At 37.8% G+C, this 23233-nt stretch overlaps 1 protein-coding gene across 1 annotated transcript in view; it reads right to left on the bottom strand.

The window, feature by feature from the left end:
- The window catches only part of SLC9A7 (solute carrier family 9 member A7), a 144523-nt gene that overhangs the window by 120412 nt on the left and 878 nt on the right, over positions 1–23233 (bottom strand). The window lies entirely within an intron of this gene.

The following is a 23233-nucleotide window of genomic DNA, read 5'->3' as shown; positions in this document are numbered from 1 at the left end:
TCAGGAAGGGCAAAAATAGGCAAGATTAAACAATACATTATTAATTTCTACACACACACATCATAAACCCATAAAGACTATTTCAACATTTCTTTTTTTTGTTCAAGATTTCTTTTTTGTTGTTGAAGTTTGTGATAATATAATTAGGAGTTAGGCTGGGTTTGAAGGTTTTTGTTTCTATGGTTATGTTCAGGTTCACAAAAGCCTTCCAATGCCTCTAGTGTTACCTTGTCTTTATAAAGTAGGGTAATTTGCTGGAAGGTTTCTCTCAATATTTTCTCCTCACTTGGCTCTGGGTCTCCCCACTGGCTCTGAATTTTTGCATTGTTGCCCATCTCTCTCCTATAGCTCTCCAAGCTATATTCCATTATTGTTTTTGCTTGATGCCTATTAGCTTGGTGGTGGGGAAGTGGAAGGTGGAAGTATTCCCTGATGTTCCAATTGATCATCAATATCAGGCAGACACTGTGAACCTGGGTCTTGTTCCTCCTGCATGAGCAATGCTAGGTCCAGCAGGTATTCCTGTCCTTCCCTAAGAGTAGGGCTTCTTTGTTTTTCCTATTATTCTGCCCCACATACAATGTCTACCAGTGCCCCCAGTTTTGGTTATCCTTCCTACAGATTAAAACTTTTGTTCCTTAGGGGGACTGGGAGTGATGTCTGGGCAGACTTGGCAGTGCCTATTGTTCATCTACTCCAGTCAGCACATGGAGGAAACTTTCTCAGGATTCTTCCTGGTAGGGATTCTGGAAGAAAAGCCTACAAGAAGATGAGAACCCCCTATACCTATGACCCCCAATTTTTGACAATTTGTTAGAAATTTCTAGTTTAATCTTCTTACTGGAGTATATGCCATTCAGCAGTATTTGTCCCAGGTAAGCAAATGCTCAGATTCAGATTCTCCTTAAGATTTCCCCTATTTCTCACATGATTTGGGGCTAGCTGTTTGCCTAAAACCTCAATTTTCTCTTGGGTTCAAGAAAAGTCATTAATTTACCATTTGTCCACCTTTTCTTGTTTTAAAAGTAAAGCTGTATACACAACATCTAAGATCTAAAACCAGATGTTTGTTGATTAGTTTTCCAAGTGTACTTATATCTCATATATAACCACAAGGACAGGCTATTTGAAATACAGAAAGACTGTGTCAAGTAAATTACAATATATTAAGGAGTAATTCACTAAACACTTTGTTAACCAGACATATATGGAAAGTTAAGAAATCCCTATACTATTAACAGCCAGTTGAGAATTCTGATCAATTTGAAACAACTAATATTCTCACCTGAATTGTAATTCCAATTAAAGACAGCACTTGTTTTCATTAACTTACGTGTTCTTGTAATACATAGATTCTTGACATCTGTCTGGCATTTTTAGGTGGAAAAAATGCTCAGACCTGCATGATATCTTGACCTTGCATCTCTGGTCCAGCCAGGCCCTCCATACCAATAGGAGGGACTGTGAACTCAGCAGCAGCTTGGTTGCCCTACTCCCTTGGAAATGTCTCTTATAGAAACCCAACTCTAACAAGGAATTTTTCAAGCACTGCTTCAATTGTAAGGGATTGAAGCAACATCGCTATAAAGCCAAACAACATTGATTCAAAGAGATCTGTACCTTCCCCAGGCACAGTTTCCCTGGCTGAACTCATGCATAAGGGACCTGGAACTGCCAGGGTATCACTGTTAAGATCACTGTGAAAAAAGACATTGTTACGAAATATCAATTTGCTTACAAAGAGTAATGGTAAGCATTAAATTACAATGTTTGCTATACTATAAAATGGTCCTTCCTTCTATTCTCTCATATACAACTATTCCCTCTCCCTAGATATATACAAACTCAATAAAATAGCACTGATAGGTAAGCTTAAAACATAGCCTATATGGCTGGGGTTGTGGCTCAGTGGTAGAGCACTTGCCTGGCATGTGTGAGGCACAGGGTTCGATCCTCAGCACCACATAAATATGAACAAAATAAAGGTCCATCGACTACTAAAAAAATTTTTTTAAATAGCCTATATGGAGTTTCTAAAACATATGCTAAATATTTTAAACATGAACAACTGTATACTATAATTATTACCTCATCTTACCATTTAGAATATTACCACAGCAGCTGCAGCTTATGCCTCAGCACCTGAGTTCCTTTCTAGGAGAGTTTGCTGATGGGAATATGGGTTCTTCTTGACCCTGATCATGCAACATTTCCCCTCCCTTCTGGACTGTGTCCCAGTATTGGATACACTGCATTCAATTTGATGATAGATCTTCATGCCAATCTGGGGACTAAGTGACTTCAGATCTACTTTCTGCTCCATCTTGCTCTGCTACATGTTGCAGAGGGGAAGGGAGGGAAACTACATTTCCAGGTCCCTTTCTAAGTACCTTCCAGTTAGAGTCACCCATGAGAGGCACAGGTGAGAGACTAAAGGGTGGAAGGAAGGGAGAAGCAAAAGCTGTTATATCTCTCCTTTCCCTCTCCTCTCTCTCCCTTTCTTCTCCCCTCCCTCTCACTGGTTACCATTCTCCATGACTGAAGCTCCCATCACACAGCCCTTTCTCTAAGTTCCATATCTCACTATACAGACTTCACACTGGTTCCAGACCCTGCCAGGTGACCTCATTCCTGGGCTCTGGTAATAAATAGTACTACCTTCTCCTTATGTCAGCTGGGAGGGTGAGAGTGGCTTTCTGTTGTTGCTCATCTCTAAGTTTCTTCAACACTCTATGTGACTTCTCAGCTCTTCCAATGCCTTAGTTAACAGTTGCCTCCTACTAAACTACCTACTTCTTTTTTCCTGACTGGACTAGGAGAACTTCATCTGCCACATCAGAACTCTGTCTTTGGGCCTGGGGTTATAGCTCAGTGGTTGAGTGCTTGCCTAGCACATGTGAGGCACTGGGTTCAATTCTCAGCACCTCATATAAATAAATGAATAAAATAAAGGTTCATCGACAACTACAAAATATATTCTAAAAACCTCTACCCTTTACCAGATTTCCCTGCAATGGATAAAAATCACTGCAGTATTACCATCTTGTCTGTGTCTCTCTTCAGTGCTATCATAAAGAATCTGCACAACATATCACTGAAAATAGACAATTCTCTTATTCACACTACTGAGGAGAATCACTCTGGCACATTCATAGACTACTCTATTAATGAATGAATGCAACCTTTTCTTTTCCCAGCTCTCTCAGAAGCAAAAATGTACAGCAGCCAACACAGTCCTAGACTAGAAAAAGATAGTCCATGGTAGGCTTGTTTTAGGCATGTGGTAGTGTGTATACAAACATGCTTAAACACACATACTGCATAAACACACATATACATACACACAAGCTCACGGTACAGAAAAGATAAATATCAAAGGACAATGTGTATGTGTAGAAGGTTTACAAAAATAAGAGAGATCAAAACTCCTTTATAGAATTAAAGCCTCTACTTCCAGAAAAGACAGAAACAGGGACTGGATTTATCCTCATGTCTAAAGCAGCAACAACAAAAATACATGGAATAATGGTTTTCAAGATTGTGGTGATTAGGCAATAAAGGACAGTGGTCCCTGAGGGATGAGAAAATATGAGGTGAGCCATAATTGCCCAGATTACTGCCTTGAGAGAGTTTCCAAAGAACAGAGAGGGGAAACAGAGGCAAAATCTGGCAGACCTCCCTAACTGAGAAAGTTGAGAGTCTAGATACAAAAGCAGCTAAAGTTCACAGGACAGGATACCAGAAAATAGATCTGCACAGAAAGAATATCCTTTAGATACTAAAAAGTCTATCCCTCAGGTATTCAGGAGAGATTAACATATGCACATGAGGTAAAAGAACATTCTAAATGAAAGGATTAGAGAGAATACTTCATGACACTCACAAAGGTCTAAGAAGAGTGCCTGTCCTTACCAGTCAAATTGGAAAAACTCACAATGCACAGGGCACTGGGTAAAATAGTCAAGATGGTCTTCCCTCAGCAGTGGGAACAATTGATCCTTGACTGAGGACTGTTCCAGACCTGCCTAATCAATCATAAAAGCAAGACCTCAAAGGATCAAACTATTTCAAAGAAAATTAACTGCATCTAGGAATAAGGTTCAAGATGACTTATGGTATACAAATATGTCTAGCATGTAACAAAGTAAAATTCATGGATCTGAAATCCAATTAAAGATTAGAAGAGATGCAAAAAGGAAATACAATCTATATTAAGGAGAATAATCAAATGAAACTGATCCAAGAAAAGCTAGTGTTACCCTGACACCAAAGCAGACAAAGACATGACAGGAAACTATAGACCAACACCATTCATAAACATAAATGCAAAAAATCCAAATTAAACTTTAGCAAATCATTCTAATAATATATTAAAAGAATGTCATGATCAAGTGGGATTTATCCCACGAATTCAGGGTTGGTTTGTTATTGTAAAAATAGTAAAATATACTATATTAACAAACCAAAAAAGAAAAATTCTATCATTATCTCAACAGAAGCAGAAGGGGCTGGAGGTGTAACTCAGTAGCAGAGCTCTTGCCTAATATGCACAAGGACCTGAGTTAATCTCTAGCACTGCAAAACAAAAACAACAGAAGGAGGAGATGTGCTTGAGAAATTCCGGTATCTATTCCTGATAAACACTCAGCAGAACAGAAATAGAAGGAGACTTCCTCAACTTGATAATGGGCAGGTATAAAAACCTACACCTAACATTAATGGTAAAAGACTGAGTTCTTTCCTCTAAAATCAGAAACAAGATAGGAATTTCCATTATCACCAAACCAGTTCTAACACTGTACTAAGGTTGTAGTTAGTACAATTAGGCAAGGGAAAAAAAGTATTCAGATTGGACAGAAAAAAGTTAAACTGACTGTATTCACAGATGATGAATATGCATAAAATCTGATGGATTAAGCAAAACCTACTAAAACTAAAAGCTGAGTTTGGCAAGTTACAGGATACAAGATCCTTACACAAAAAAGCAAATGTATTTCTACATAATGGCAATGAACAACTGGAAATTGAAGTTATAAAAATAATACCAATCATAACACCATAACAAATGTTAAAGAATACTATCAAATATGTGCAAGACCTGTATATTTAAAACTAGAAAAATTGCTTATGAGAATTAAAGAAGTCCTAAGTAAGTGAAGAGATAGATCCATAGGTCAGAAGATACAATAATAAAATTCCTTCTCCCCCAAATGAGCTAACTGATTCAACACAATCCCAATCAAAATATCAGCAAAACATTTTGCAGAGAGAGACAAGCTGATTCTCTTCTTTACATGAAAAGGCAAAGGAACTAGAATAGCTATATCAATTTTGAAAAAGAAGAACAGTTGGAGGACTCACATTACCCAATTTTAAGACCTACTATAAAGCTGCAGTATGAAAAATGGTGTGGTAGCCTGGGGTTGTGGCTCAGTGGTAGAGCGCTTGCCTAGCAAGCATGAGGCATTGGGTTCAATTCTCAGCACCTAAATAAATAAATGTATTGTGTCCATGAACAACTAAAAAAATTATAAAAAGAAAAGAAAAATGGTGTGGTATTGGCCAAGAGCAAAGATACACAGATCAGTAAAATGTAACAGAAAATCCAGAAATAGATCCACACAAATATGGGCAATTGATTTGACAATGTTGCAAATGTAATTCAGTAATCTTTTCAACAAAAACATTAGAACTAAATTTCCATAATTAAAAAGGAATCTAAACCTAAAAAGCCCACTTTCTACAAAAATTAACTCAAAATAAATTATAGACCTAAATGTAAAATGCAAAAGCATACAACAGAAGGAAACAAAGGAGAAAATCTGTTTAACTGGGGGTTAGTAAAGAATTTTAGGCATAAAACCAGGAGCACAACTGATAAAAGAAAATGTTTATAAATTGGACTGCATCAAAATTTGAAAAGTTAAGCTTTAGAAAATATACTGTTAACATAATGAAAAAATTACAAACGTGGAAGAGAATATTCACAAATTACACATCTAACATACAATTTGCATCCAGAGTATATAAAGATCCCTCAAAACTCAAAGAAAGCCTAAAATATAATTAGAAAATGGGCAAAAGACTTGAACAGTCACCTTACCAAAGAGGACATGTGAATGGTAGATAATATGTTCAGTATTAGGGAAATATAAACTAAAACTGCAATGAGATACCATTATACATCTATTAGAATGGTTAAAATGAAAAATCTTGACAATACCATGTGCTGAAAAGAATGTGGAGCAACAGGAACTCTTGTGCTTGATGAAATGTACATCTGCTCTAGTAAAGTTTGACAGTTTTCTTATTAAATTAAGCACATTCTTAATCTATAATTCAGCAATCCTATTCCTTAGACTTTTCCACAGAAAAATGAACTTACATTCATACAAAAAACCTATAGCATAGTGTTTACAGCAGTCCAATTCATAATCACTAAAAACTGGAAACCCTAATATCCTTCAACTGGCAAATGGATAAACAAACAGTGCTATGTCCATAAGGTGCAATGTCACACTACAATAAAAATGACCTAATGATAGATGGATGCAACGAGGGTGAGTCTCAAAAGTCTTTTACTGAGTGAAAAGCTAATCCCAAAATATTACATACTGTATGATTCCATTTATATAACATATTTGAAAAGAAAAATCTACAGTAATGAAGAACAGATCAGCAATTGCCTGAGTGAACTGATAGCATGAAACTAGCCTTCATCTTGGTTGTGGTGGTAGTTACACCTATCTAAACAATTATTAAAATTCATAAAATTCTATATCAAAGTAGAAAGTCAATTTTACTGTGATTCCTTGGAAAGTAAAATTAATAAATCTTTTTTTTAATGATTTAAAAAAATAAAAGTGTGCTGGGCACGGTGGCACACACCTGTAATCCCAGCAACTTGGGAGGCTGAGACAGGAAGATCACAAATTCAAGGCCAGCCTCAGCAATTTAGAGACCCTGTCTCAAAATTAAAAATCAAAAAAGGGCTGGGGATGTAGTTCAGTGGTAAAGCATCCCTGGATTCGACTCCCACTACCAAAAAAAAATACAATAATATAGATGTGGATATAAAATTAAGGAAGTCTCAAGAACACAAAAAAGCTAATAAGCAGTTGACAGCACACATTACAGGAAAAAAGTTAGTGTAACAGGCCACGTGTTGCTAACTCTAAGAAGACCTGCTTATATGACTGATTCTTGCAACAGCTCCTGGATATTGGCCCTGTGATGTATTCCTATGCTTAGTTGATAAGGATGTTCTGTATGCCTAGAACACTGTTAATTTTGCTGTAATTGCCTAACTAGATTGTCCTTATACATGTGACCTACAGTGAACAATTGCTTTCTTTTTTAGGGAAGGGCACTGAGGATTGAACCCAGGGCTTTACCACTGAATTACACCCCAGCCCTTTTTTTTTTTTTGTATTTTGAGGTGGGGTCTCACTAAATTGCTGAGGCTGGCCTTGAACCTGGAATCCTCCTGCCTCAGCCTCCTGAGTTGTTGGGATTACAGGTGGGCGCTACACTGCACTGGCATGAATATCTGCTTTCTTTCTGGACATCAGAAATTTCAGTAAGAATGTGTGTGAAGCTCCTAATAAGAAAGCCTGAGTCCTAAGCAAGCTTCCCTAAGGAGAAACACTGAGTATGTTGTTGCAGTTAATTCTGGAGGAAGAAGTTTGTTCTGTGCAACCTCACTCCCAATCCCCTAAGGAAGAACTTAGGAAGTCCACTCCTACATTCTTCCAGATTCCACTCATTATGCCTTTCCCCCTGCTGATTCTGGAGTGTCTCCTTTCATTATAATAAGTCATAGCCATGAATTCAAATGCCTCTGAATTCTGTGACTCTTTTCACCTAATGTGTAACTGGTTGTCAGGTGCCCAAAACAGTCAACAAATACAAGTAGCACTTTAAACCTTTCCTCAAACCCTTTCTCTAAATCTATACTGCCTACTCTGGCATCCCAGAGAATCCCAAGTGTCATATTCATAGTACGTATGAACATCTGTATCAGATTCTCAAAACAGCCCTGTGTGAGATCAGTAGAGGAAAGGGACCAGGGGGAAGGAGAAGGGGATGGAAAGGGGAAATATTGGGAAATGATGTTGGCCTGATTATATTGTTATATTGTGTGCATGTATGAAAATGTAACAGCAAATCACATCATTGTGTACAACTATAAAGGATCAATTAAAAAAATATGGGAAAGACAAACAGCCCTGTGTCACATTCAAGTTCCAAGTGGAACTCAGGGCCTGGTGTCAAAGTTACAATTAAATTTAGTAGAAAATAACAGACTCATTTCTCCCTCACTTTCAAGAAGTACAGAGGTATGCATTCCAAACCTAGCATGGTAGTTCTTTTATTGCCAGAGGCTCTAGCACTATCTATTTTACTGCATTGCCAGAAGCTTTTTCCATTCCCAAGGTTATCTCTTGATCCAATACTGCTGCTCAGCTCTAGTCATTATACCAATACTCCAAGTAGACAGAAGGCACTGTAGAAGGGCATGCTTTCCCTTTAAATATACTCTACACGAACCTCACTCAACACTTCTCCTTCTGCCTCTGGCCAGAACTTGGTTATATGACTATACCTAGTTGCAAGAGAAGCCAGGACATGTCATGCTGTCATTGCACAGCAATATGCTGAGCTAAAACTCAGGGTTCTGTTAGAATGAGGAAAGGGAGAATGTATATTACAAGGTAACGTCAGTCTCTGCTACACCTAGTTAGTTCTCTTAACACAAAGTAATCTGAGAATCAATTCATGAATAACTCAGTATGTATCCTTATGTAAGGGGTAAGTATGAAGGGGATAAGAAGTGAAAATTTGTTGGGTATAAACCTAAACTGACACTTCTAAGTTTCTCACTTTGTAGCTTCTCAGCAAAAATGGGATAGGAGCCTACAGTAAAATTCAACAGAATACCCCAAGGACACTTTCTATCTTAGTAACATGTTAAACAAGTTTAACAAAACACCAGGCTTAACACTGTTCTTCCCCAGAGATGGTAGTGCCTCTGAAAATATACAGAATCTTAATTTTTAAAAATACCATGTGGTAAGGAGTGACAGCAAAATGGCAGAACAGGCAGCTCCAAACTCCCACCCCTCCACAGAAGCATTAAAAAACAAGCAGAAACTGTCAGAACTAATTTTGCCAGGATTCTGGGGAACAGTAAAAGGTTTACAGCAACCAAAGGAACACTGAATCAAGAACAAGCCAACTTTAAAATAATAGAAAAACTTTGTGGTATCTTACTTGCTCTTTCTTCACCCTCCTTAGCTCAGTAGCAGACCCAAAAGATAGCAGCACACATTCCCTGTGTAGGGCCCTGGTCACTGGATCCAGAGGGAGCAAAGTAGACTTATTTGAAATTTTTTGTATTTGTCTTTTCTAATCTGTTTGGGGATTACACAAAGAAATGATTCAAGGTGCTCAGCTCTGCCGCTCATGGCAGAGAAGCAGCAGGCTTCGTTTTAAAACATTATAAGGAAGATGAAAAACCTGCAGCTAACTGGAAAGTATGGCTCACACAGAGAAAAAAAAATAACAGAAGGCATATCTGAGGAGGTTAAGACACTGGACTTATTAGACAAAACTTTAAATCAACTGTCTTAAATATGATTAAAGATAACTACAATGTACCAATTTAAAAACAATAAATGCCAGGCACAGTGACACACACCTGTAATCCCAGTGGTTCGGGAGGCTGAGGCACGAGGATAGCAAGTTCAAAGCCAGTCTCAGCAACTCAGTGAGCCCCTGAGCAACTTAGGGAGATGCTGTCTCTTAACAAAATACAAAGAAGACTGGGGATGTGGCTCAGTGGTTAAGTGCCCTGGGTTCAACCCCTAGAAATAAATAAATAAATAAATAAATAAATGGAAAACCATTAGAAACCAGTAAGGTAGAGAAGGGAACCAGGGAGAGGAAGGAGGGAAGGGAAAGAAGTATTAGGAATTAGGAATGAAATGGAGCAAATTATGTTAAATGCCTTTATGAATGTCCAAACGAGCCCCACTAATATGTATGACTATAATGCATATTTTTTTTTGCTTGTAGGACTAAAGGAAATCATGGACAAAAACATAAAAGAAACCAGGAAAACAATGTCTAAACAAAATGGGAATATTGAGAGATAGAAATTATAAAGACAGAGTATTAGAATTCTGGAGTTGAAATGTATAGTAACTTAAATGAAAAATTGACTAGAGTGGCTCACCAGCATATGTGAGTAGGCAGCAGAAAGAACTAGCAAGCTAGAAGAAAGGACAATTGAAATTATCAAGTTTGAGCAGCAGAAATAAAACAGAATGTAGAAAAGTGACGAGCCTAAGGGACCTGTGGGACAGCAAGCAAACCAATACCCACATCATGAAAACTCAAGAACAGAAAGAAAAAAGGTTACAAAGGATATGTGAAGACCTAATGGCTGGAAAAGTTACCAAATTTAATGAAATACATGAATCTACACATGCAAAAATATCCAAGCAGGGTTAACTGAAAGGGATACACACTGGAAAACATTATAATCAAACTGATGGAAGACAAAGAAGGAATTTTAGAAGTAGCAAAATGTGACTGGAGTTGTAGCTCAGTGGTAGAGCACTTGCCTAGCATGTGTGAGGCCCTGGGTTTGATTCTCAGCACCACGTATAAATAAATAAAATAAAGATCCATCAACCACTAAAAAAAATAAAAAGTAGCAATGACAAGTGACTTACTACATACACAAAGGATCCCCAATATGATAAACTGATTTCTCAACAGAAACCTTGAATAAAGGAAAAAAAAATGTGACGACACATTTAAAGTTCCAAAAGGAAAAACAAACAAACAAACAAAAAACTCTGTCAACCAGGAATTCTGTATCTGGCAAAACCATCCCCCAAGAACGAAGAAGAGGGACTGGGGACATGGTTTAGTGGTAGAGCGCTTGCAACTCTGTCAACCAGGAATTCTGTATCTGGCAAAACCATCCCTCAAGAACGAAGAAGAGGGGCTGGGGACATGGTTTAGTGGTAGAGCGCTTGCCTAGCACATGTGAGGCATTGGGTTCGATCCTCAGCACCACATAAAAATAAACAAATAAAAGAAGGTATTGTGTCCACCTAGAACTAAAAAAAAATTTTAAAGAATAAATCCCCATATAAACAAAAGCAAGGGAGTCAATTACTACTAGACCTGCCCTATAAGAAATATTTAGGGATTTCTCAATAGAATAAATGAAAGAACACTACAGAATAACTCAGTCACATGAAGAAAAAAAGAATGTAGGTTTTAAAAAACCAGATAAATTTTTTCAAACCACATTTTTTATTTGTTCCTTTTAGTTATTCACGATAGTAGAATGTCATGTATTTTGACATAACAAACATAACAAACATATGTAGAGTATAACTTCCCATTCTTGTGGTTGAACGTGATATGGAATTACGCAGGTCATGTGTTCATATACAAACATAGGAAAGTTATGTCTAATTCATTTTACTATCTTTCCTATTCCCATCCCGCCTCCCTTCCCTTCATTCCTCTTTGTCTAATCCAATAAACTTCTCTGTTCCCTCCCCATCACCCCACCTCCTCAACCTTGCTTATTGTGAGTTAGCATCCACATATCAGACAGAACACTCAGCCTTTGGTTTTTTGGGATTGGCTTATTTCACTTAGCATGATAGTCCCCAGTTCCATCCATTTACCTGCAAATGCCATAATTTCATTCTTCTTTATATCTTGGTAATATTCCATTGTGTACATGTACCACATTAAAAAAACAGGTAATGGGCTGGGGTTGTAGCTCAGTGGTAGAGCACTTGCCTTGCATGTGTGGGGCACTGGGTTCGATCCTCAGCACCACATAAATAACAAAATAAAGACATTGTATCCATCTACAACTAAAAAAAATTTTTTTAAACAGGTAAATTTTTAAACTTTTGTAAGTTTTTTCTTATATTATTAAAAAAACAAATGCAAAACAATAATTATAAATCTATGTTAACAGAAGCTTGATGTATAAAGATATAAAATTTAACAATAATAATATAAAGGGACAGGGGCAAAGTGTAATAGCAAAATGTTAGTATCCTACTGAGTTTTAGGATGAGTTTTTCCTTGCAGATAGGATTATGCATTAAAGGACACTATCAACAACGAAAAGGCAGTCCATGGAATGGGAGGAAATTCTTGAAAATTACATATTTGATGAGGGATTACTGTTCCAAATATATAGAGAGAACTAACACAATTCAATAACAACAACAACAACAACAAACTAAACCAATTTAAAAATGAGCAAAGGACTTTAACAGACCTTTCTCCAAATGAGATATGCACACAAAAGGATACTCAACATTGTTAGTCAATGAAATACTACTTTACATCTACTAGGGTAGCTATAGTTGGGCTTTTTGTTTGTTTGTTTTGGTTCTGGGAATTGAGCCACTGAGATATACTTCCTGCCCTTTTTGGTTTTGGAGTTGTAGACAGACATAATACCTTTACTTTATCTATTTTTATGTGTTGCTGAGGATGGAACCCAGTGCCTCATGTGTGCTAGGCAAGTGCTCTGCCTCTGAGCCCAACCCCAGGACCCTTTTTGTTTTTTATTTAAAGACAGGGTCTCACTAAATTGCTTAGGGCCTCAATAAGTTGCTGAGGCTGGCTTTGAACTTGTGATCCTCCACCTCAGCCTGCTGAGCCACTGGGATTACAGGTGTATGCCACTGCACCCGGCTATAATTTTTTTTAAGTGGAAAATAACAAGTGTTGGACAGAATATAGAAGAACTGGAATCCTTGTACACTGCAGTGGCAATACAAAATGGTGCAGCTGCTGTGAAAAAACAATCTGTCAGTTCCTCAGTAAATCAAACACAGCCAGGTGCATTGGTGCACACCTGCAATCCGAGTGACTCAGGAGGCTGAGGCAGGAGGATCACAAGTTCAAGGCCAGTCTCAGCAACTTAGCAAGACCCTCAGCAACTTAGTGAGACCCTGCCTCAAAATTTAAAAAATTAAAAGGGCTAGATATGTAGTTCAGTGGGAGAGTGACCCTGAGTTCAATTCCCAGTACTGCCAAAAAAAAAAAAATTCAAACAGAACTACCGTGACACAGCAACTCCACTCCTAGGTAGATACTCAGAAGGACTGAAAACAGGGAGTGGAACAGATACTTGTGTGTAAATGCCCATGGTGGTATAATTTATAATATCCCAAGTGTCTATCAACTGATGAATAAACAGAATGTGGTGTGTATATAAGCAATGGAATATTTTTCAGCCATAGAAAAGAGGGAAGTTAATACACGTGCTATACAACATAGACAGCCTCTGAGAATATTATTCTAAATGAAACAAGCCAGATAAAAAAGGACAAATATTACAGGAATCCACTTATATGAAATATCTAAAATAGGCAAAATTCATTAAGACAAAAAGTAGATTAGGAGCTATCAGTGACAAGGGAAAGGGAGGAATGAAGAGTTATTGCTTAAAGAATAGAGAGTTTCTATTTGGGAAGACGAAATAATTTTGGAAATAGTGGCAATGGTCAACTTTGTGAATGTTATGAACCCTACTGAACCATACAGTTAAAGGGGGTTAAAATGGTAAGTTTAAGTTTTATGTTTTACCAAAAGAAAAAAAAATAGACAAGAAAACACCATGTGCTTATCGAACATACAATTTTCTGCAAACATGCATATTCATATACTTACCTATCTTTTCATTTTCCTTCCTTAAACAGTCCACTGCAATTCAGGGAGATGTTTCCATATACCAAGGTTTCCTTTTCAGAAGCTTCACTATCACTGTGACTCTGAAGCACAAGAACCTCAAGGAAGGACCTTTAATGCTAAGTAGCATTATATAGCACCTTATTTTTTGATAGAAGAGAATGCATTGAGCAAATATTTCCAGAGCATGCGCAATGTGTCAAGCAGAGTTCTAGAGGCTGGAGAGACAGCAGCAAACAAAAGAGAGATGCCTAGAGCTTACATTTTAATGTATTTTGTAAAAGCTCATGAGGAGAACCTCATATGTTACTCACAACTATCACAGCCAGAGATGAGAGACAGGCCCCACCCCATCCACCTCCCCACCTCCATGATAGTGAGTTATAGAGATGAGAAAGCTTTTTTAAAAATTTTTATTTATTCTTTTTAGATATACTTGGCAGTAAAGTATCTTTTGACATACTGTATATACAGGGAGTATAATGTATTCTAATTAGGATCTCATTTTTGTGGTTGAGATGAGAGAGCCTTTAAGCAACTCCTCCTACCTGAGAAGGCCTGGTGCAGCCACTTCGAACATCTCTCTTAACACCTGTTCCCCTAAAACACTAGTATCCTTCTGTCATATCAGTGGAGTAACACCTGAAGTAATGATCTTTGGGCTGAAAAGGAGAAGATTTTGTGCTCCCACTTGGATTTAGGGCACTCAGGCCAATCTAGCACAGGAAAATTGAGTCTCCAACATCAGCCAACCTTACTCTGTGCAGTTCTGCACTAAAATTTGGGGCCAAAGCCTCAGCTACCAGATGAGTTTCTTTGCTATGCTTCATACTCTGGGCAGAGATTCCCCTGAGACCTCCTAGAAACAGGTAATGGAGCAGGATTCAGGTTCTAAAGTATCCTGGCCAAATGCATCTCCTTAATAAATCCATACTTCCAAATTTCAAACTTGTGACAGTGATCAAAGGAGATACTCAACCTAGGTTTCAATTTCTTCTTCTGTCAAAAATAGTACCAATGTTACAATCTCAACACATCTGAAGTGAATGTTTAGTGACTCTATGTATGCAAAATACTTAAAACAGTGCCTGGCTATATAGCAGAGGCTCAATAAACAGTTACTATTTTCTACTATTATTTTATTACAAAAGAAAAACACAGTGAATGTATTTGAAGAGTAAAAGTTTACATATTCTTATTCATAATTGCCAAAAGTTGGAAGCAACCAAGATGTCCTTCAGGAAGTAGGTGAGTGTAAAATGTGATATATCCAGACAATGGAATATTATTCAGCGCTAAAAAGAAATAAGCTATCAAGTCATGAGAAGACATGGAGGAATTTAAATTCATATTGCTAAATGAAAGAATCCAATATGGAAAAACTACATTTTGTATGATTCTGAGTATATAACATTCTGGAAAAGGCAAAACTATGAAGACAGTAAGATCAGTAGTGACCAGGTGGTAAAGGGATGGGAGAGGGAAGTATAAATTTACAGGAAGAGCACAGAAGATTTTTAGGGAGTGAAACTACTCCCTATGATGCATTAATTGTAGGTATGTCATTATATTTTTATCCAAACCTATAGAATGTATAACACTAAGAATGAACCCTTATGTAAACTACAGATTTTGGTAATAATGCTGTGTCAATATAGGTTCATCTATCATAACAAAATATGACATTCTGGTGGGGAATGATGGGGGATGTCATGCACATTTGGCAGCAAGGAATATATGGGGAATCTCTGTACTGTCTGCTCGATTTTGCTGAGAACATAATACTGCCCTAAAAACTAAAGTCTATTTAAAAAAATTATTCTATACCAGTAAGTCTGTGACTTCAGAATGGAAACAAACAAAAACCCTGGCAACATGTTAAAACACAAATTTCTGGACCCTACCCAGAATGTCTGGGTAAGTTGGGGGCAAGATTTGCCATTATGAACAAGCTCCCAAATGACATTGATGCTGTTGATCTTGGGACTACTTCGAGTTGCATTAATAAATAGGACCATGGAAACAATTTCATAAACTCAAAGACAATACTCTGTTCCAACTGAATTATTTAAAATACAGAATTTAGTTTATCAGCAAACAACACAAAAAAACAAACTGCACACAAATGCTAGTACCTACTTCTCTTTTCCAGATTAGGTATGACAAAGTACTCATCAAATACTACAACAGTGGCTGGCTGCTTTCCAAACCTGTTCCTTTTCCTCAAGGTATACTACATTTTCCTGGCTCCCTTCCAGTTAGAGGTGGCCTTGTGACTAAATTCTGTCCAACAGAAGTAGACGAAGTAACGTAACATTTCCACACTTAGCACATGTCCCTTTCCCACATGATCCTCTTTTCCTTTCCTCATTCATCATCTGGAAGGGGAGGTTTCCAAAGCTCTAAGGGCTCTAAATCACAATGTGCAAAGCACTTTCTAGTCCCTTGCAATGGCCCATTACATGAATGAAAAATGAATTTCTCTTATGTTAGATCACTGAAACTTGGGGTTGATTTGTTTTAACAACTAGCATTACCCTAACACAACCATCTGCACTGATTAAAAGCCAAGTGGCATGCTTTAACTAAAAGAGAAGTCTCCAAACATATATTCTCTTGTCAACAAAGCAAAGGTGATTCTTTAAAACAACACATGAAACTTGAAAATAATATAAAAAAATTAAATTAAAAAGAAGTTACTTAGGGCTGGGAATGTAGCTCATTTGGTAGAGTGCTTGCCTTGAAAGCACAAGGCCCTGGGTTCAATCCCCAGCACCGCAAAAAAAAAAAAAAAAAAAAAAAAAAAAAAGAAGTTACTTATTCTCAGGTCAGTTAAGAATAGCATCAGCTCATGTAAACTAATGTCAAACAAAGTTAATTTGTGTTTGGTACTAAGGATTTAACCCAGAGGTGCTTTACTACTGAGCCATAACCCAGCCCTTTTTGAGAAAGGGTCTCCCTAAATTGGTTAGGACTTCACTAAGTTACTGAGGCTGTCCTTGAATTTGGCATCCTCCTGTCTCGACCTCCTGCATTGCTGGGATTACAGGTGTGTGCCAGTGCCGACTCATCAAACAGTGTTACTAAGTGTCAAAAAGAGTTTAATGAAAGTAACACAAGTGTACAGCCTCACCTGGAGGCTAACAGGTAATCAGGAGGACTAACTTCTTTCCCAATCTATTTAAATAAGCAATTTTTCAAAACATGCAGAATAGTTGAAACAAGAATGTAATGCACACCCTTTCACCCACCACATAGATTTAATAATTCCTACTATGTAGTCATATTTGTTTTCCTCATATATGTGATATATGTTCTGGGTAAACTTTCAGAAAAGTTGCATACATAAGGACTCATACTTCACCACTAAATAATTTAGTCTACATCTCCAAAGAAAGATATGTTCTCCTACATTACCTGAATTATGCTAATTAAAATAATAATTCCCTAATACTGTATCATCTAATACTTCAGTCTGCATTCAAATAGCCCTGTCCCCAAAACACTTTTATAGTTCATTTTCATGGACCAGGAACCAATCAAGTTTCCTGTGCTACATTTAGTTATGTCTCTTTGGTCTCTCTTTATCTAGAACACTCACCCTGCCTATTTCCCTTGACACTGACTTTTTGAAGAGAGCAGGATTCAAAAATTGTCCCATATTCTGGATTTGTATGATTGTTTTCTCATTTTCCTATAATTTATTTATCTCCTGTATTTCCTGTAAACTCAAAAATGTGTCTAAATCCTTGATTAGATTCAGATTAAACATTCAGGGAGAGAATAATACACAGGTGAAGCTGTATGCTTCTTATTGCATCGTATCATGGGACACATAATACCAGATAGTCCCATGATGAGCAAGGATAAATTTGATGATTTGGTTATAAGATGGTAACTACCAGACCTCTTTGCTATAGGCAAATAATCTGTGGGGTGATACTCAGCACCATGCAAGTAATGTGTTCCCCAACCAATTTTCACCTATAACTCTGAAATTCCTTGAAAACCCCTGCCTAAATCAGTTATCACTGGGAAGGGTGCAAAATGGTGATTTTTCTAATTATAAAATTCCAAAAAGGTTAACTTTTAAAATTTCTAGTTGGGCATGGTAGCTCCTAATCCCAGTGACTCAGGAGGCTGATACAGAAGCATCCCAAGTTCAAGGCCAGCCTCAGCAATTTAGCAAGACCCTAAGCAACTTGGCAAGAACCTGTCTCAAAATAAAATAAATAAATAAATAAATAAATACGACTGGGGATGTAGCTCATTTGTAAAGTGCCCCTGAGTTCAAGCCCCAATACCCCACCTCATTTATTATAAGTGCTAACAAATGCTTTCAGGAAATGTCATTTCTCTAATTTTTATGATACAAATATCTCACTTCCATTTATAACTTTTTTTTTTCATTTATAACTTTCAAAAAGTAAAAATATTCTTTATGCTCAGAGATTTTTTAAAAGAATATTATACTATTCAAGAGGATGCTGCCCAAACACATAACTCATATTTCTAATGCATCTTTGCAGCATAAGTTACTTTATTTTAAAACATATAATTGCAAAATTAATGGGTTGGGGATGTAGCTCAGTGGTAAAGCCCTTGCTTAGCATATGCAAGACCCTGTGTTCAATTCCCAGAACCACAGTTTTTTTAACAAAAATTGCAAAAGTAATGTATCAATGTTAAATTTCAGGCCACTCAGAAGAACATAAAAGAAAAAAGCATCTCCCCACTCTCTCTCCCAACAACTGGCTCCATTCCTAAAGGATAACCATCCTTGTTTATGTTCATATAGTATATAATTATCAGAAAAACAAAGAGGATAATATTATATATAATGTTCTATCACTTATTTTCTCCATAACACTATTATATGGACAGCTGCCTTAAAAGAACATCTCAAAATACCTCTTTTATCAGTTGCATGGTATTCCTTATTGTGAATGTGCTGCAATTTAACCAGTCCTTTCCTGGTTTTCCAACTTTTTACTGCTAAAACTAATATTGCTGTTATTATGATTTAGATTATGAGGAATCCCCCAAAACTTCATGTGCAAGACAATGACAGAAAGTTTAGAGGTGAAATGTTTGGGTTTTAAGAGCCTTAACCTAATCAGCACATTAATTCACTTTTATGGATTAACTGGGTGGTAACTATAGGCAGGCAGGGTGTGGCTGGAGGAAGTGGGTTACTAGAGGCATGCCTTTAGGATGTATATTTTGTCTGTGGTGAGGGAAGTGTTCTCTCTGCTTTCTGATTGTCATGTCCTAAGCTGCCTTCCTCCATCATGCCCTTCTTCCCTGATATTCTGTCTCACCTTGGACACAGAGCAACAGAGTCGGCCATCTATGAACTGAGACCTCTGAAACCATGAGCCCCAAATAAACTTTCCCTCCATTAAAATTTTTCTTGTCAGCTCTTTTGGTCACACTAGTGAAGAAGCTGACTAAAATAACCATCTATATAATACAATATACTATTGCAAGTATTTCTGGAGGATAAAGTGCAAATCTTGAAACTGCTAGATAAAAGGGGAGGGTGGGTATATTGTAGATTCTTTTTCTAGGTGTTAACAAATAGGCCACCCAAAATACACAATTCTCCTTACTCCCACTGTGTCCTAATGCACTTTAAAATCACAGTGGGCCTCTAATGAACAAACCTCAAGTAGCATACCTTGCCAAAGAATCACAAAGTCAAAAGTGAGAATAGGAACTAATATTTACCAAGTACTTAAGTTCCAGTCACTACCCTTGACCCTTTAAAATATCTCAACAATACTTCAGCAATCCTTTGAGTTGAGGAACATTATGTCCATTTTCCCAACGAGGAAACTAAGGTTCAGGCTTTATAAAGAACAACAAAACTAGCATTTGAACTCAGAGTTTAATGATACCAAAGAAAGACCATACATAGCTGCCCCAAATGGGGGCCAAAGTGAGGGTCTCCTTAAAAAAGGGGGGGATTCTGATTAACCAGGAAAAGGGTGATTCCAAAATGTTTATTCACAGGCTCAAATGTTAATTTCTTGTTATTTCAAAGAGTCATATTCCCCCCTCTGAGACTTTCCCTATGACCCACTCTCAGATTCCTTAGCAAACCAGCTCCAACCCAGCAACAGAGCAACAATAAGCCCAGGATCCTTAGAACTCAGAGGAGCTGAGGAACAAGCCCTCAGAAAATTGATAGGCGTGGAGGAAAGGGAAGTGAGAATCAGGTGGTGGGCTCGTGTGGATATTTTGGACCCGTATTAGTTATCACAAAAAAAAAAAATCATAGGGGAAGTAGAACCATCATACACGTAAGAGAGAACCACAATTGACTGACAGAGCCTGTTTATGCCACCCCTCCCTCAAACACTTGCTCAAACACTTGCTATTTCTGCTGTGCAGACATGCGGGGCCTAGTAACTATAGGATGGCACTTACAATCACATACAAAGCCAGCTTGGAGCTCCCTGGCCTGACAAAACAGGTTAGACAGGTGGCGGACTAGTGCCTTGCCCTGCTGCCTGCAGCTGGCATGGCAGGGTCTGAGGGCTGCTTTCGACCTCACTGGAGGGACCCTTTTCTTGTAGCTGCCTCCACCTATGGTCAGGTAGCAGAGCTTAGAATTGTCCCTTGCTGACTGGGGGAGTTCCTTTCTGTTTAAATGCTAAGCTTTCACGACATGTCTCCTATTCTCACCTCCTTTGCATCCAAGCAAGCACTTACTATGGGGTCCATTTGGGCACACCTCCCCTGGGGTAACATCAACTCTTCCCTGGGGACCACGGGATACAAGGAGGAGAGGAAGGAAACTCTTGCCCTGTTTTGTCTCCCTCTCAGGCACAGGGCCACAGAAGTTCCATGGGTAGTCAGCAACTTAAAGGCCATAAAAATGATAACATGTGATTTAAACAGGGGGAAGTGGGTATGAAATTGAGTGATTTGAGGAACACCTTAAAAAACCATCACAAGGGACACAGAATGGAGACATGGACACACTATCAGGTGATCCACTTTCATGGTTCAAAAATCAAAAAGCATAAAAGGGTATACAGTGACATCTCCCTCCTACTCCTATCTCATGGCCAGCTAGCTCCTCTCTCCCAAGGAAACTAATATTACTAGTTCATTGCATGCCCTTCCAGAAATAGTTTATGATTATACCAACTTACATGTATTTTTAAAAATATTAACAACACCCCTCTCAAATTGAAGTGTCACTTCAATATAAATAGGTGAAAGAAATTAGACTTTCAATTTTTTTCAACATAAAGGATTTTAAAATTCACAGGTCAACTCTTTAATTTATAACAATTCACCAACATTTAAAAGTTCAATTGTTTGCCTCAGGAAATTAAGACGAGTACCAAGCACACAGTGGATACTTAACAAATGTTTACTTAGGTCTTTCTGTCCTTTATTACTCAGAGCCAAGAGGAAAATTACTCACTTCCTCTATTGATATCAAGAAGTAAAAATCTGATTTCTTACTATTTAAAAAGGGAAGTCCTGAAAAATCTGTACTGCATACACTTAAATGTTCAAAGATTGGCTTAATTGTAGTAATTACTTCACCATGTATATCAAAATGTTATGTTGCATACCTTTTTAAACATGACAATCTTTAAAAGATTTTATCAAACTGAATTTTAAAAATAATCCCCTTCCCAATAATCTTCAGTATATAATGAATAATTAGCTAATCAGATGACATTAGAATTCAGATGGGGGGGGGCTGAAACAGAAGACCAAACATCCCTGAGAGAAAAGAGATATGTTTCTCACGATTACAAACAATGCAAATCAAAATAGCAATATTTGATATATTCTCAGATGTTACACATTGACAAAATAAATTTCTTGATACACTTAAAAGTAACACCAAGAACTGAAGACATAGAACAAAATAACACAGGAATGCTATGAGATGATGCTACCTTTTCTGAATAATCATCAATTAAGTCATGTTTGGAACATGTTTGTCCATAACATGTATACACACACACACACACACAGGCACACATCTCCAATGACTAAAATGTTGAGGTGAGTTTTAAAAGTACATATCAGCAGGGCTGGGGGCATCAGCTCAGTGGTAGAACACTTGCCTTGCATACATGAGGCCGTGGGCTCAATCCCCACACCACAAAAACAGTATATATCAACAAAGGAAAATTCCACCATTGTCTTTAAGCCTAACATAAAAGTGACTGAATTCCTCAGAACATGGAAAACTCCTCAGAAAATATATTTTTAAATCTTCACTTATTTCCCATGTACTTGAGCACATGTATTTATGAGCCTGTCAAATCTACTTCCTATTGCTCATTGTCCTTTAAGGAGCTGGGTCTGGGGCCTATAAAATAAAAATTATTTTCATGGCTATCTACACACATATAAACATAGTCTTCATTTGCAACATGGCTCTCAGTCAATCACCTGAAATGACCACATGGTTTAATTCCCTACTCAGGAACTTTTTGGGCTTACCCGCCACCCTGGCATCAGTCATTTGTGTCCCAAAGCACGGGGCTCAAGAACAGCCAGGTATGGAGGCCAAAGTCTGTCCTGAAACCTATGATGTACAATAACCAACTTCATTTTAGACATGGTCATTTTGATTCAAGATCTGCTTAAGCCATTACTTCTAAGCTGGAGGGCTCCTGAAAGCACTTGTCTCTCAACAAAATTTGTCTGAAAAGGTCATGAGCCCTGATTATCAGTAACTAACCAAGAACCAGGAGAAGCAAGGCCCAGGGCCAAGGTAATTTGCACATTAAAGATTAAGGTGTCTGCTTTCCACTATCAGGAAACACTGGATGGAAACTGAGTGAAGAAATCCATCCAGTCAAAGTGATGAAGTTAAAACGTTCCTTCTTGGGAACAGTCATGAAGCGGTTCGTCTATTTCACTGGAAGACGCCCACATGGGCTTTAACATCACTGAATTAAATTCAAAAAGAATACGTGGCTCTAGTTTGGAGTCATGGGGAACTGAGAGGGGGTATAGAGGAAGAGGGATGACTCAGATTATGGCTGTGTTGTTATCCACATAATAACAGGAGATTTGTACTGACTATCATGCATGTAACATGGTGGCATCAGCCTATCCTTAACGACAAAAGAAGGCAGACTCCCGAATTAAAACCACTACTTTTCCTCTTCACACACTCGGAAATGTATGTTCAAAGTCGTTCCACGTTACCATTTTAGAAATACAAAAGCTCCTCTTCACTCAAGGAAAAGCAAGTAACTGGGTATAACTTCCCACTAGGACATAAAAGCAGGATCCGTACTTGTCTCCAGTCTAGAAGCTTGACATGGTGGTGCCACCACTCTGGGTTATGGACCAAACTCACCTTTCACAGCACTTCATGCTCTGACTTTATTATTAACAAGAGACCTGGGAACACGGACCTCATAAGTGGGCGCCTACCTAGGGTGACCGTGGATGTGGCAACCAAGAGGCCCGGTCAGCCCATATCCAAGCAGAGACA

Source organism: Sciurus vulgaris (assembly GCF_902686455.1).
Source record: "Sciurus vulgaris genome assembly, chromosome: X".
Lineage (NCBI taxonomy): Eukaryota > Metazoa > Chordata > Mammalia > Rodentia > Sciuridae > Sciurus > Sciurus vulgaris.
This window is presented reverse-complemented; position numbering and strand designations above follow the sequence as displayed.